Source organism: Saccostrea echinata, unplaced genomic scaffold (genome assembly GCF_033153115.1).
Source record: "Saccostrea echinata isolate AGI-Se365-2 ecotype Australia unplaced genomic scaffold, CSIRO_AGI_Sech_v1 ptg000054l, whole genome shotgun sequence".
NCBI lineage: Eukaryota > Metazoa > Mollusca > Bivalvia > Ostreida > Ostreidae > Saccostrea > Saccostrea echinata.
This window is the reverse complement of record NW_026889803.1, coordinates 11,426,328-11,441,166: the sequence shown is the minus strand read 5'-3', so window position 1 is coordinate 11,441,166 and position 14,839 is coordinate 11,426,328. Positions and strand designations below refer to the sequence as shown.

Here is a 14,839-nt window from a genome sequence, read left to right as displayed (position 1 = left end):
TGTGATTTGTTGCATTGTTTTGAATTTGTACTAATCTCTATCAGTTGTATATTTTCAGAGGCTCGCAAGAGGAAGAAGGAAGGAGGATCAAGGCCTACCAACATCCTGAAGTGAAGAGTTGTCTCTCTTCCATTCAATTGCAGACATGAATCAGAATGCTGGGTAAGATTCAGACTTCTTGCATCCTTTCCTGAGCTTTTGCTTGCCAATTGATGTTGGGTGTCTCAGGCTTTGACCTCTTGACCTTCAATTGACAGGGTGCAGAGATGCTGATGCAGTTCAGAAGGAACATCACCAGGAGCCACATCAACAGCCTTGGAAGCTTATATGGAAGTATTTTTTTTGGTTTTCATTTTTGCCTTTCTCTCTCTTTTCTTTGTCCTATCCCCCTCCCTATTCTAACAAAACTAACTACCCTCCCCCCTTTCCCAACATTCCTCTTCCTGACTTAACTGTCATTGTTTGCTAAGTGATTTTTCAACTCATTGTGTTGTAATAATATTTTTACTTGAATTTCTGTGATTTGTTGCATTGTTTTGAATTTGTACTAATCTCTATCAGTTGTATATTTTCAGAGGCTCAGAAGAGGAAGAAGGAAGGAGGATCAAGGCCTACCAACATCCTGAAGTGAAGAGTTGTCTCTCTTCCATTCAATTGCAGACATGAATCAGAATGCTGGGTAAGATTCAGACTTCTTGCATCCTTTCCTGAGCTTTTGCTTGCCAATTGATGTTGGGTGTCTCAGGCTTTGACCTCTTGACCTTCAATTGACAGGGTGCAGAGATGCTGATGCAGTTCAGAAGGAACATCACCAGGAGCCACATCAACAGCCTTGGAAGCTTATATGGAAGTATTTTTTTTTTTGATTTTTTTCCCTTCTCTCTTTTTTGTTTGTCCTATCCCCCTCCCTATTCTAAAATAACTAACTACCCTCCCCCCTTTCCCCACATTCCTCTTCCTGACTTAACTGTCATTGTTTGCTAAGTGATTTTTCAACTCATTGTGTTGTAGTAATATTTTTACTTGAATTTCTGTGATTTGTTGCATTGTTTTGAATTTGTACTAATCTTTTGAGGGTTGTATATTTTCAGAGGCTCAGAAGAGGAAGAAGGAAGGAGGATCAAGGCCTACCAACATCCTGAAGTGAAGAGTTGTCTCTCTTCCATTCAATTGCAGACATGAAGCAGAATGCTGGGTAAGATTCAGACTTCTTGCATCCTTTCCTGAGCTTTTGCTTGCCAGTTGATGTTGGGTGTCTCAGGCTTTGACCTCTTGACCTTCAATTGACAGGGTGCAGAGATGCTGATGCAGTTCAGAAATACATCACCAGGAGCCACATCAACAGCCTTGGAAGCTTATATGGAAGTATTTTTTTTGATTTTTTTCCCTTCTCTCTTTTTTGTTTGTCCTATCCCCCTCCCTATTCTAACATAACTAACTACCCTCCCCCCTTTCCCCACATTCCTGTTCCTGACTTAACTGTCATTGTTTGCTAAGTGATTTTTCAACTCATTTTGTTGTAATAATATTTTTACTTGAATTTCTGTGATTTGTTGCATTGTTTTGAATTTGTACTAATCTTTTGAGGGTTGTATATTTTCAGAGGCTCAGAAGAGGAAGAAGGAAGGAGGATCAAGGCCTACCAACATCCTGAAGTGAAGAGTTGTCTCTCTTCCATTCAATTGCAGACATGAATCAGAATGCTGGGTAAGATTCAGACTTCTTGCATCCTTTCCTGAGCTTTTGCTTGCCAATTGATGTTGGGTGTCTCAGGCTTTGACCTCTTGACCTTCAATTGACAGGGTGCAGAGATGCTGATGCAGTTCAGAAGGAACATCACCAGGAGCCACATCAACAGCCTTGGAAGCTTAATGGAAGTATTTTTTTTGATTTTTTTCCCTTCTCTCTTTTTTGTTTGTCCTATCCCCCTCCCTATTCTAACATAACTAACTACCCTCCCCCCTTTCCCCACATTCCTCTTCCTGACTTAACTGTCATTGTTTGCTAAGTGATTTTTCAACTCATTTTGTTGTAATAATATTTTTACTTGAATTTCTGTGATTTGTTGCATTGTTTTGAATTTGTACTAATCTCTATCAGTTGTATATTTTCAGAGGCTCAGAAGAGGAAGAAGGAAGGAGGATCAAGGCCTACCAACATCCTGAAGTGAAGAGTTGTCTCTCTTCCATTCAATTGCAGACATGAAGCAGAATGCTGGGTAAGATTCAGACTTCTTGCATCCTTTCCTGAGCTTTTGCTTGCCAATTGATGTTGGGTGTCTCAGGCTTTGACCTCTTGACCTTCAATTGACAGGGTGCAGAGATGCTGATGCAGTTCAGAAGGAACATCACCAGGAGCCACATCAACAGCCTTGGAAGCTTATATGGAAGTATTTTTTTTGGATTTTTTTCCCTTCTCTCTTTTTTGTTTGTCCTATCCCCCTCCCTATTTTAACATAACTAACCACCCTCCCCCTTTTTCCCCATTTTTCTCTTCCTGACTTAACTGTCATTGTTTGCTAACTGATTTTTCAACTCATTTTGTTGTAATGATTTTTTTACTTGAATTTCTGTGATTTGTTGCTTTGTTTTGAATTTGTACTTATCTCTATCAGTTGTATATTTTCAGAGGCTCAGAAGAGGAACAAGGAAGGAGGACCAAGGGTGAACAAAAGAATAAAAGTTCATTTCTTAGCTTTTTGCTGGAGCCCACAATGCCAAAGTGGTAAGCAAGAAGCTGCTTTTTTCATATCCCTCACAATCGAAGTTTAGGCTGGTATTATGGAATCAGCATGTCTGGCTGTTTGTCTGCCATCTCTCTGCCCTTCTGTCTGTAGACATGATTTTGTCCAAACCTGTTGTCAGAGACTATTGTATTGATTTTTCAGAAAATTTGTACATTCATTATTTACCATATGAAGGTGTGCACCTGGTATTTTTATCATGATTTGTTAATTTTTCTGCATTTTACAGGGTTTTTTTTTTCATTTTTGTTGACTTTTTCATTTTGGGTACATGTACTTTTGAGACATAGAATCTGGACCTGCCAGTTGGTACATCTGTACAAAAATGTAAATTGCAGTTTAAAACTACTCATTAGAACTCAAAATATCACTTAAGTACAAAAAATGTTTTAGGCAGATAGACCCTACAAATCTAAGAGTTATGCAGTAACCTTATTTAAAATTTTGAATCAATATTACACAGTTCTTTTTATAGCTCACCTGAGCTGAAAGCTCAAGTGAGCTTTTCTGATTAACCGTTGTCCGTCGTCCGTCCGTCTGTAAACTTTTCACATTTTCAACTTCTTCTTAAGAACCACTGGGCCATTTTTAACCAAACTTGGTACAAAGTATCCTTGGGTGAAGGGAAGTGCAAATTGTTAAAATAAAGTGCCAAGTCCCCTTACAAGGGGAGATAATCAAGAAAAGACAAAAATATGGTGGGGTCATTAAAAAATCTTCTTCTCAAGAACCACTGGGCCAGAAAAGCTGAAACTTAAGTGGTAGCATCCTCTGGTAGTGTAAATTCTGAATTGTTCAAATTATGACCCCGGGGGGTAGGGCGGGGTCACAATAGGGAATCCAAGTTTAACATTGAAATATTTAAGAAAAATCTTTAAAAATCTTCTTCTCAAGAACAACTGGGACAGGAAAACTGAAACTTATGTGGAAGCATCCTGGGGTAGCGTAGATTCTAAATTGTTCAAATCATGACCCCAGTGGGTAGGGCAGAGCCACAATAGGGAATCCAAGTTTTACATTGAAATATATAGGAAAAATCTTTTAAAATCTTCTTCTCAAGAACCACTGGGCCAAAAAAGCTGAAACTTAAGTGGAAGCATCCATTGTTCAAATCATGACCCCCGGGGGTAGGGCGGGGCCACAATAGGGAATCCAAGTTTTACATTGAAATATATAAAAAAATCTTTAAAAATCTTCTTTTCAAGAACCACTGGACCAGAAAAGCTGAAACTTATATGGAAGCATCCTGGGGTAGTGTAGATTCTAAATTGTTCAAATCATGACCCCTGGGGTAGGGCGGGGCCACAATAGGTATTACAAGGGGGGAAATCTGGTAAAGAAATGTATGGCCAAAGTTACTCAGGTGAGCGATGTAGCCCATGGGCCTCTTGTATACATGTATGTTTATATGAGATTAATTTGAATTTTGTTATTAAATTTTTATTCAATTCTACCTATAGAAAAATCAATATGAAGCAAATTGTCAAACTTGAACTTGAGGATTGCTTAGTTTTATTCCATTCATTATTAATTCAAAAGAGGTAGTAGACATTTTTTTTGTTGAAATAATTTTTCCTTATATGTTAATATTAATTAACATTAAGTTAAACTAAATGAATGAAAACATTTCTTGATTAGGCCTATGTTGGATGACATTTTTGTGCATTATAGGGGGTATTAGTCTAACCCTAATCTATTTATATCCGTAATGCATGTAATTAAAAATTAACCAAAATACACTTAGGTCCTGCTGATGATTTTCATCCGAACTGACAACTTGATCTCCGATCAGGTTTGTAAATAATTGTGAACTAGAAATATGTTTAAGAAAGTTCTAAACACTAATGTTTTTTTTTTGGGGGGGGGGGGGGGGCTTTGAGTATATGATAGCATATAAAGGTGTACATACTGAGTTTAACTACTTCATTTTCAACAAAGAGTACCCAGCCTGTCTTATTTCTCCAGGAAAAATGTTCAAAGACATTAAAGTACAAGTGAACAAAAATCACTTGTTAACTTGTTCATGTATGTATTGGGGAAAAAGTGTAAGCAAATAATGTTTTCAGTTACAATATCTTGGTCTAGAATAATGTTAATTAAATTTTGACTTATCATGCCTCGCTTGAAAAGCGGGGGAATATTAAGGTGTCCGTCCGTCCGCCTATCTGTCCATTACGCTTGGAGATACCCGTCTCTTATCCACAACTCCGACGATGCCACTGAATAAAATTTAATGATACTTTCACAGAATCTTTATTACATAGTGCATTATGCACGTCATATTTTACGTTTTGATTTGACACATATTTGGGATTTTCAATAGAAAAACATGGAGAATGCAATTCTTTCTATAATATTGGGGATACCTATCTGTTATCCGCAACTTCTCCTACACCACTGTCTGAATAAAATTTAATGAGACTTTCAAAGAATCTTTATAACACAGTGAGATGGTGCATCTCCTATTTTACATTTTGATCAGACACATATTTGGGCTTTCCCACAAACATGGAATTTGCAGTTACACTTAAAGGAGAGCGGGGTGGGGGGTTATAATTTTGTGAGCTAACTGCTAAAGTACATCCAGTTTTATATAGTGTCATTTACTAAAGATTCCCTTTTATTCCCTTTTTAATCAATTCGCAGTTCACACCAGGAGTGTAGGGCCAATTCCGACCCCTTCAAATTAGGAGTGGAATATGAGGCTACATTCTACAATATTTGATTTATAATTCTCTAAAGCCCAAAGATTTTTCATCTACTGGTTTAAGTCTGCCCACAAAAGAGCTCTTATATAAATATAATCATAAGCAGTCCAATTGTCAATTGCTGGCAACTGATGAATTGACCATTCGATTTCCAATGAACAGGATGCAGAGCACCAGCAGACTTACCATCAGGAGCAGCTTCAGCAGCCAGGGACCCAGGAAGAGAAGTTTTTTTAATTATTCAATCCCTCTCCCTTCCCTTCTCTAACAGTACTAACCAACCCCTTCTGTATCCTCTATTTTGCTCTTTCCCCAATTAACTGTCCCAATTTGCTAACTTCTTTATCAAAGTCTTTTGTTGTAAAGATTATGTAATTTGAATTTCTGTGATTTGTTGAATTGTTTTGAATCATTACTAATCTTCTGTCAGTTGTGTATTTTCAAGGAATTGGATGAGGGAATACGAATGAAGAGTGAGGCTAATCAGGAGAAGAAGAGAGATCCATTGCCCAGAATGAAACAGTGGCCACCATTGGCCCAAGTGGTAAGCAACATACTGCATTCATTGCACTTTGGGTGTCTGTATTTGATGTATTTTACTCTTTCCCTTTACTACTTCATAGTAAGTTTTGGCACTTCTTTGACCCCTTGTAATTCTTTTGTAACAGGTCAGGGTTTGGCTGATCTCGATCCCCGAGAGGAAGTGAGGATGATCACCTGCAACAGAGTTCAAGCATCGACTGCACGCCACCAAGAGTTGGGTAAGAAACATACGTATACATATGATACATGTACTTTTTGCATTCTGTCGCATTTTATTACTCTTTGTCTTTTTGATGAAGCCTCAGCAATTTTATTAAACTCTTGATTTTCTTTGTAAACAGGAAGAGAGTTAGGCTTACATCAGCCTCGAGGGAGAGATGAGACTTTCAGCAGAAGAGGAATCCACAGTGGAGGGATCGACTGCAGCCAACTTCCCAAGTGTCGGTAAGATTGAATCTTGATTTACTCCTTGCACTCTGTGAATTGTGATTTCTCTTTCTCATTTGATATGAAGTCTTAGTATTCCTTTGACATCTCGATTTCCTTTGTTAGCAGAAGGATGAGGCTGAACTGGATGCCGTGGTGATGAATCGTCATCTCCCATTCACCTGCAGTCTTCACTTGTAGATGCAGTAAGATTGGGGCTTTACTCCCTGCACATTTACTGATTTTCCACTTGCTGACAATTGATGTTGACCGATTTGGGCTTTGACCTGTTGATTTTCTATAAACAGGATGCAGAGCAGCAGCAGCGGACCCACCATCAGGAGCAGCTTCAGCAGCCAGGGACCCAGGAAGAGAAGTTTTTTTTAATTATTTAATCCCTCTCCCTTCTCTTTTCTAACATTACTAACCAACTCCTTCTGTATCCTCTATTTGGCCCTTTCCCTACCTAACTGTCCCCATTTGCTAACTTCTTTTTTAACTTCTTTTGTTGTAAGGATTATGTTATTTGATTTTTTGTGATTTGTTGAATTGTTTTGAATCATTACTAATCTTCTGCCAGTTGTATATTTTCAGGGACGGGAAGGAGGGAGGATGCAAGAAGATGAGGCTGATCAGCAGAAGAAGAGAGGTCCATTGTCCAGATTGAAACATTGGTCAACATTGGCCCAAGTGGTAAGTAACATACTGCATTCGTTGCACTTTTTGGGTCTCTGTATTTCACTCTTTCCCTTTCCTACTTCATAGTAAGTTTTGGCACTTCTTTGTAATTCTTTTGTAACAGGTCAGGGTTTGGCTGATCTCGATCCCCGAGAGGAAGTGAGGATGATCACCTGCAACAGAGTTCAAGCATCGACTGCACGCCACCAAGAGTTGGGTAAGAAACATACGTATACATATGATACATGTACTTTTTGCATTCTGTTGCATTTTATTACTCTTTGTCTGATGAAGCCTCAACATTTTTATTAACCTTCTTGATTTTCTTTGCATCAGCTTCTAAGGAAAGGAGACTGTCAGCGGAAGAGGAATTCACAGAAAATTAACAGAAGAGGAGTCCACAATGGAGGGATCAACTGCAGCCAACTTCCCAAGTGTCGGTTAGATTGAATATTTATTTGTTCTTTGCACTCTGTGAATTTTCATTTCTCTTTCTCATCTGATATGATGTCTGAGTATTCCTTTGACATCTCGATTTCCTTTGTTAGCAGAACGAGTTTTAGGCTGAACTAGAACCCATGGTGAGGAGTCGTCATCTCCCATTCACCTGCAGCCCTCACTTGAGGATGCGGTAAGAGTTTGGATTTACTCTCTATACCCTTTTTAGTCTTTTACCTGTTGTTATTGATAATTTTTTATTCAGCCTTTGACTTTTGCTTTCCAAATGTTAGAATTCAGAGCAGCAGGACCCATCAGGAGAAGCACCACAAACACTTGGATGAGGGAAGACGTAGGAGGAGTTTGTCCAGCAAGAAGAGGAGTTTATAGCCCAGCTATAAATAGCTACCTACCAAAACCAAAGTAATTTACAAGCTGGGTTTGTTACTTTTTGACTCTTGAGTTTTCATTTTCTATACTTTGATCAAGGCAGGTCAGGCTTCCTTTGACCTTCTTAGTAAACAGGAGGATGATTAAAAAAGCCTACATCTCGATGTAAAGTATAACCCCATTTTTTGGCAGGAGGAGTGTGGGGATCAGGGATCCACAGTAGCCAGCCATTGAAGGAGGTATAAGATTCATGCTTTCTGAATTTCTTGGCTCATTTTCATTGACGATTGCAACTTATTTTGATATCTTGTCTCTTTATCTTGAAAAAAAGGTAAAGCAGTTCTGTGTCTCTGAATGAAGAAGAGACCATCATCTTCTAGGAAGTGTATCGAGAAAAGTGGTCAACTGCATCCACGGTAAGAAAAAAAATCTCTCACAATTTGCAATCTGTCAATGTTTATTATTATTTATATTGTGTTTATTTTTGACTTTCTTTGTATTCAGGCAAATATTAAGACTGGTTTTGATCCCAAGTTGAATAGGAGACCTGCAGTTAAAGTGAGGAGAGTTCTATAGTTTAAGGATCGGCTTACCAAGACAAGAAGTTACGGTAAGGTACAAAGTCTACATTCTGCAGTCTCTCTATTTCATTATTTCATTCCCTGTACAAATACATTGTTGGGTTTTATACTTAAATCTTCTTGTCCATTTTACAATTTATTTTTATCTCTGTAATTATTTTTGGTCTGGTTGTCTTTTCTTAATGTATCCATTTTTTTCAAACTTTGTAAAATTAATATATACCATTTGAACATTTGCATATAATTTAGTCTTGGCATACTAAATTTCTTTTGGCTGGTGGATGTATTTTGACTCTTAACCATGAAAATTTGGGAAAGATCAAGGTCACAGGTTTTAGAAATGTGTAAAAGTCTTGCTTTAGGCATAACTTTGAAGTGAAAAAATTAAGTAGTAAACTTGGTAGAAAGGTTACTGACAACCAGCGAATTTTTCACAAATCAATGTCATGGTCATTTGGACATGGTCAAGGTCAGTGGGTTGGAGTTTTTTAATTCTTATTTATACCATAACTTTGTTATTGAATTATGTCACATCTTCCTGTGGTTGATGATTAACCATAATCAAAGGGTATATTGTGACCCGGTCTAAATGTCATCTAGACAATGTAAAGGTTACAGGGATCAAATGTGTAAATATTATAAAGTCAGAAAAAGACAAAATGTTATATAAGAAAGGGAACAGGGGGGCATGTGTTCTACAAAGACTTATCTTTACCAAGAGGTCTGTCATTAAGCCATGATCATTTTGACGAGATCACATGAGTTGGTAGTTTAAATTTTGTCTGTGTCATTACTTTTTAATCCTAGAACTGAGAAAGGCTATACTTACATACTCATTTCAAGAATACAGAATCAAGTCTATTCAATCCATGACTACCAGGGCAGGAATGGGGGCCATTTTCCAAGAAATTCACATGCTGTTAATATCATCTGCTTTTAAATCAAAATCAAGGAGAGATGGCGTGTAAATCCATGAATTGTTTTATAAAGTAATTTTGTGGAAATCTAAATTAAAAAAAAAAAACATTTGGCTTCAAATTTTAAATAATTCAAAAATGTCCATCAGTAATGTAAATTCAAAGTTTTTTTTTTCCTTTGAAGCAAAATATACTCAGTACTCATCGGAGGACTACAGAATTGTAAATAAAAATTTATAAGAAAAAAGATCATTCTGTAAATATACATAAATTAGCTCACTCAAAATTAGCTTAGTACAGTCCTCCCATTTAACCTAAAAGCACAACTGTAAATACGTGCATTTGAGTCTTGAAAACAACAAGTATTAGTTTTAATCATAAATTAACGTGTATATGAATAAGCGGAAATGAAGTGGCGCTGAAATATGGTTACTGCTAAAATGAGTACGTTTACAGTATTCTGGCTGAGAAACTCTGGTGACTGTTTTTGCCTATGGACCCCTTGTTTCAAAATAAAAATGTAATGTTTGTCTTTACATTTTTATGTATAACTTAGTTTTCTTTTTTGCAATAGATGCTTTAAAAGGACTTTATCTGTAAGTCTATTTCAAATTACATTTTGATTTTCCAATTAATGGTTCAATTGATTATTTTTATAGAACACATCCAAGTAAATCATCTGAGCTATGACATTTGTGGAGCAAAGAAAGTTGTGCAGTACAGAATAAATTCTTTTTGTGGATGGATAGAAATGTGTAAGAAAAAAAAAGAAATATGTTGTGACTTTGTGTGAAGAATCTTCAATGATCTGCGTGCATAAAGGATTTTTGGACTTTGTGTTAAGGATCTGTGACCTTGTGTTAAGGATCTATGACCTTGCATAAAAGATTCTGTGACCTTGTGTTAAGGATCTGTGACCTTGCGTAAAGGATTCTGTGACCTTGTGTTAAGGATCTGTGATCTTCGGTAAAGGATTCTGTGACCTTGTGTTAAGGATCTGTGACCTTGCGTAAAGGATTCTGTGACCTTGTGTTAAGGATCTGTGATCTTGCGTAAAGGATTCTGTGACCTTGTGTTAAGGATCTGTGACCTTGCGTAAAGGATTCTGTGACCTTGTGTTAAGGATCTGTGATCTTGCGTAAAGGATTCTGTGACCTTGTGTTAAGGATCTATGACCTTGCATAAAAGATTCTGTGACCTTGTGTTAAGGATCTGTGACCTTGCGTAAAGGATTCTGTGACCTTGTGTTAAGGATCTGTGATCTTCGGTAAAGGATTCTGTGACCTTGCGTAAAAGAGTATGTGCCCTTGTGTTAAGGATCTGTGACATAATATAAAGGAAGTGTGACCTAGCGAGAAGGATCTGTGATTTTTAATCAATACCTTGCTGTTTCCGACTTTTAGTCCTTTCTACATGTATCTTTGACGTTTTGGGGGTGAAAATATAACTTTTTATGTGCTATCGTCACCCAAGAAAGTTACTAGTATTCTATTGTTACACCAGTATAAATCGACCGATTTCTTTTTCCAGTAAATGAATCCATATCTAGCATTCATCGTTAGACTTCAGTATCATTTCGCAATTGACACAATTTTTCATTGTTTTTTGGTAACATTTTATTTCTACATTTTTCCTTGGAAGTTCTAAATAATAGTGAAAGGGACTATGCAATTACTGAGTACTTTTGATGCTTAATGCTGTATTGAATTTATAGAATAAGTGCTGTAATATGCTACGTTTAAATAAGTATTTATGGTTTTGTTTTAACATATACTTGTACTAAAATGAATGATATTTGGTTCATAAAGCTTTTCTGAGTTATGTATAACTATTTTCAAACATTTTCAATGTGACATCCAGTAAACAATGACCTGTTAATCTTCATAATGCATTGTGAAAAATATTAAAATTTTAATCTGAGTACTTTTTGCAGCCATCTTTGGGAGTATTGCAGTGAACTTTATGCCTTAACATCAATCTGATATCTAATATGATTCTTTGTACTTGTATAAAATAAATAATAGAATGTAAAACTGAGTCTTTTGTTTCTTTGGATTTCAGCCATCTAAATATTTTTATATTGTATCTAATATTTATATTACAAAAAATCTTCATTATGTGACGTCAAATAAACAATATCACGTGAAACTAGTAGTTTTTTTTATTATTTGCATACAGCATGAGTATTGCATAGTGCAATGACATTGCGATGACATTGGAACTTTAATTAGAGAAAATGCTTACCATGTACGTCAGAAAATCTACATAAGGTTGTTAAAATCAAGATTTAAATGAGCCACATTCTCTGTAAATATAATAAGTGTGGCAAAAAAAGTACAGATTTCCTTCAATCTTTGTATAACATAATGACTTTCTTAAAAAAAATAGTATTAGGGAGATCTTTGATATGTATAAATGGTTACCATATTTAAAAATCTTTTGAATATTTGCATATAATAGTGCCTACAAATGATAGAAAATATACTTCATGACTTATTGAAGGTTAAACATTTTGCGTTTTTTTTTATTTATTTTGCGTCCAGTTCAACGCAGATTGTAAAAACGCGAAATGTTATAACACACCTTTTCGATTATTACATTTTGCGTTATCACAATTTGTGTCGACGTCAACACAGAATGTAATAACGTAAAATGTAATTACATATTTTTAGATTTTACTTTTTGCGTTATTACATTTTGTGTCGAGGTCAACGCAGAATGTAAAAAAAAAAGCAAAATGTAAAAACAACACTTTTGGGGATTATTTCGTCTTGCGATATTACATTTTTCGAGTCGCCCGCGTGGCGCAGTGGTTAGAGCCGCTGCTCTAGAGTCGTGGAGTAAGGAGTTGATCCTTACGTCGCGGGTTCGAATCCCACTGTGGGACGTGGAGACCGGTCCTTTGGATGAGACGTATAAACCGAGGTCCCGTGTCGCAGTAGGTGCTGGCACGAAAAAGATCCTTCACTGCTCAATGGCCGTAAGTGCCGAGTATAGGACAAAATTTGCAGCTCTCCACCGGCAAGTGCATGGTGGCGTCTCCATTTGAGTGAAAAATTCTGGAGAGGGACATTAAACAACATACAAACAAACAAACATTTTTCGTCGAAGTTAATGCAGAATGTAATATCGCAGATTGTAATTATCGCTTATTATCTCCACAAAAAATGCATTTTTTTTTTTTTGGTTACTGAAAGTGGGAATACAGTATACAGTGTATTGTGCATTGTGTATAGGGACACAAAATATGAATAGACATCTTACGTAGTGTTTAATCCAATATAGTATGGACAGATTTTTGAAACTTCAGAAAATCTCATTATTATGAACATTTCCAAGACGAAACAAGTAGAGCGTTCTTAGTGCTTTATTCGAGGTTCACCACGAATAAAAAAAAAAAACCATAACATTTATTTTTTCATTTTATTTTTTTTTTATATTTATTTTCTGTTAACAGTCATTCGTCTATTTGAAATGAACAATCAAAGAGAAAACAGCAGCATGTACTCCTCTCTGAAGCTAGAACTGTCCCTATGTATGCAGCTCGTGCGGTTGAAAGCACGTGACAAGCATTCAGCGTCAACATAGGTATTTTCTGTAGAACCAGTTAAAGTGTTGCGATTGCAATCCAATGCAATTTTTGCATTATATGGATGGATGATGATTCAATGCCAAGATCTATCCTCCTCGAGTTCTTTGTTTCGCGATCAGATTCCTTGGTAGTACGTAAAGATCTGCATTTACTAGTGATTCACTGAAACCATATCAAATTCATATCTTATGTTAACATTATTTGTGAATCTGATGACTTGCCACATCAGATTACTGCATTCAACTATCATTTTTAAACAAAACAGTTTGCACTACATTTTGATGTCAGCTACGAGATATTCATGCTCGTCCATGCTAGTCATAAGAAAAAGAAGAGTTTCTTGCTTATGAAGAATCTTAGGCGGAAATATTCGGAAATGTAAATATATAGCCAAAATATAAATGTATAGAGATATTTCTTGCAGGCGCGGATCCAGGATTTTTTTCCGGGGGGGGGGGGGGTTGTTCCTATCATGTTGTAAATTTTGAAGTTACTAGGGGGAGGTAAATGCAAAATTTAAAACATGATAACTATCATGTTGTAAATTTTGCATTTACCTCCCCCTAGTAAATTCAAAATTTACAACATGATATTCTACTCCAGTCAAAAAAAAAATTCCCAACCCAAAAATTTGTTGACGAGCAAAAAAAAAAAAAAACAAAAAAAACAAACAAAACAAAACAAACAAATTTCCTTCCCTATCCAGAAAATTACTTGACAAGCAAAAAATAAATAATAATAAAATAAATAAATAATTTAAAAAAAAAAACAAAACAACAAAAATCCATTTTCCAAACGTGAAAAACACTTATTTCGTGGTGGTGATGGTGGTATCCAAGTTTTCCAAGGGGGAGGGGGTCCAAAGTCACTTCTTATTGGCTTCAGTATGTACTTTTAATACCTCTGCAAATTTCGGGGAGCGGGCGGACCCCCCCCCCCTTCCCCAGACAGCCCCCTCTAGATCCGTGCATGTCTTGCTGTTGTTGTGTTCTTTGTTAATTAAAAGAGGTTCAACAATCGAACAAGTCAGGTATATGTAATCATGCAAACAGAAGAGTTCGGTTCTAAATTTTACATGGTTTAAAAGTGTAAAGAGTCCGAGAAAAATTCTTAGAAAGATGGAGAGATGAAGGAATGTGTATTCAAGGTTAATTGGTTGTTTTAAAAATTCACGAAACGGCATTATTCAATTTGTTGCAAAGTTCTTCAGGATTACAGCACCGTAAATTGATGGAAAATTTATACACAGATCTAACTTACAAGAGCAATCTTCCAAAATATAGAGAAAGAGCTTCGCTGGTGCTGAGTCGGCCCCTGGCTGCTCTCCTACCTGCAGGTTGGACACTGTCTCTGATCTCTAAAAAAAAATACTAAAATTCAATAGATAAAATACTTTTAAAAGTTCTTAGTTTATAACCGCCGATATATGACTGAATATTGCCGACTCGGCGTAAAGCAACACCAATCAATCAGTCAATCTTAGTTTGTAAGAGAAATCAAACACGCATTGCTGAAGTCAAGAAAACTTTGCATTTACTTTAGAACAATGTTACACGATGAATATGAGATTAAGAATCTTAAATGGCTATGATATGGATATGGGGAAAGAACTACCTAAGTTTTTTGGAACTTGTGTCCAATCCCGTTGACATATATTGGGGAAAAAATGTATCAAAACAAATGGATATCAGATAACAAGTTGTACCTTCCATTTTTGACGACATCCATCTATAGGTCCATTGAGCGGACTGAAAGGCGAGATGTACAGTACCAATCATGATGATCTTAGTTTCAATAAATCTTTCATAGAACTTAGTGGAATC

The 14,839-nt window shown here is 36.3% G+C and overlaps 3 long non-coding RNA genes across 3 annotated transcripts; all 3 read left to right on the top strand.

Annotated features, from left to right (window-relative positions):
- Positions 1-6,155: 6,155 nt before the first annotated feature.
- Positions 6,156-6,601, top strand: LOC133171779 (uncharacterized). Its single transcript, XR_009718868.1, has 3 exons — positions 6,156-6,212; positions 6,336-6,438; positions 6,547-6,601. It is a non-coding gene; the product is annotated as an uncharacterized LOC133171779 (long non-coding RNA).
- Positions 6,602-6,782: 181 nt separating this feature from the next.
- On the top strand, positions 6,783-7,494 carry LOC133205441 (uncharacterized). Its single transcript, XR_009723611.1, has 3 exons — positions 6,783-7,113; positions 7,223-7,315; positions 7,435-7,494. It is a non-coding gene; the product is annotated as an uncharacterized LOC133205441 (long non-coding RNA).
- Positions 7,495-7,645: 151 nt separating this feature from the next.
- On the top strand, positions 7,646-8,338 carry LOC133205809 (uncharacterized). The gene is made up of 4 exons (XR_009723664.1): positions 7,646-7,729; positions 7,830-7,959; positions 8,119-8,165; positions 8,258-8,338. It is a non-coding gene; the product is annotated as an uncharacterized LOC133205809 (long non-coding RNA).
- Positions 8,339-14,839: the final 6,501 nt, after the last annotated feature.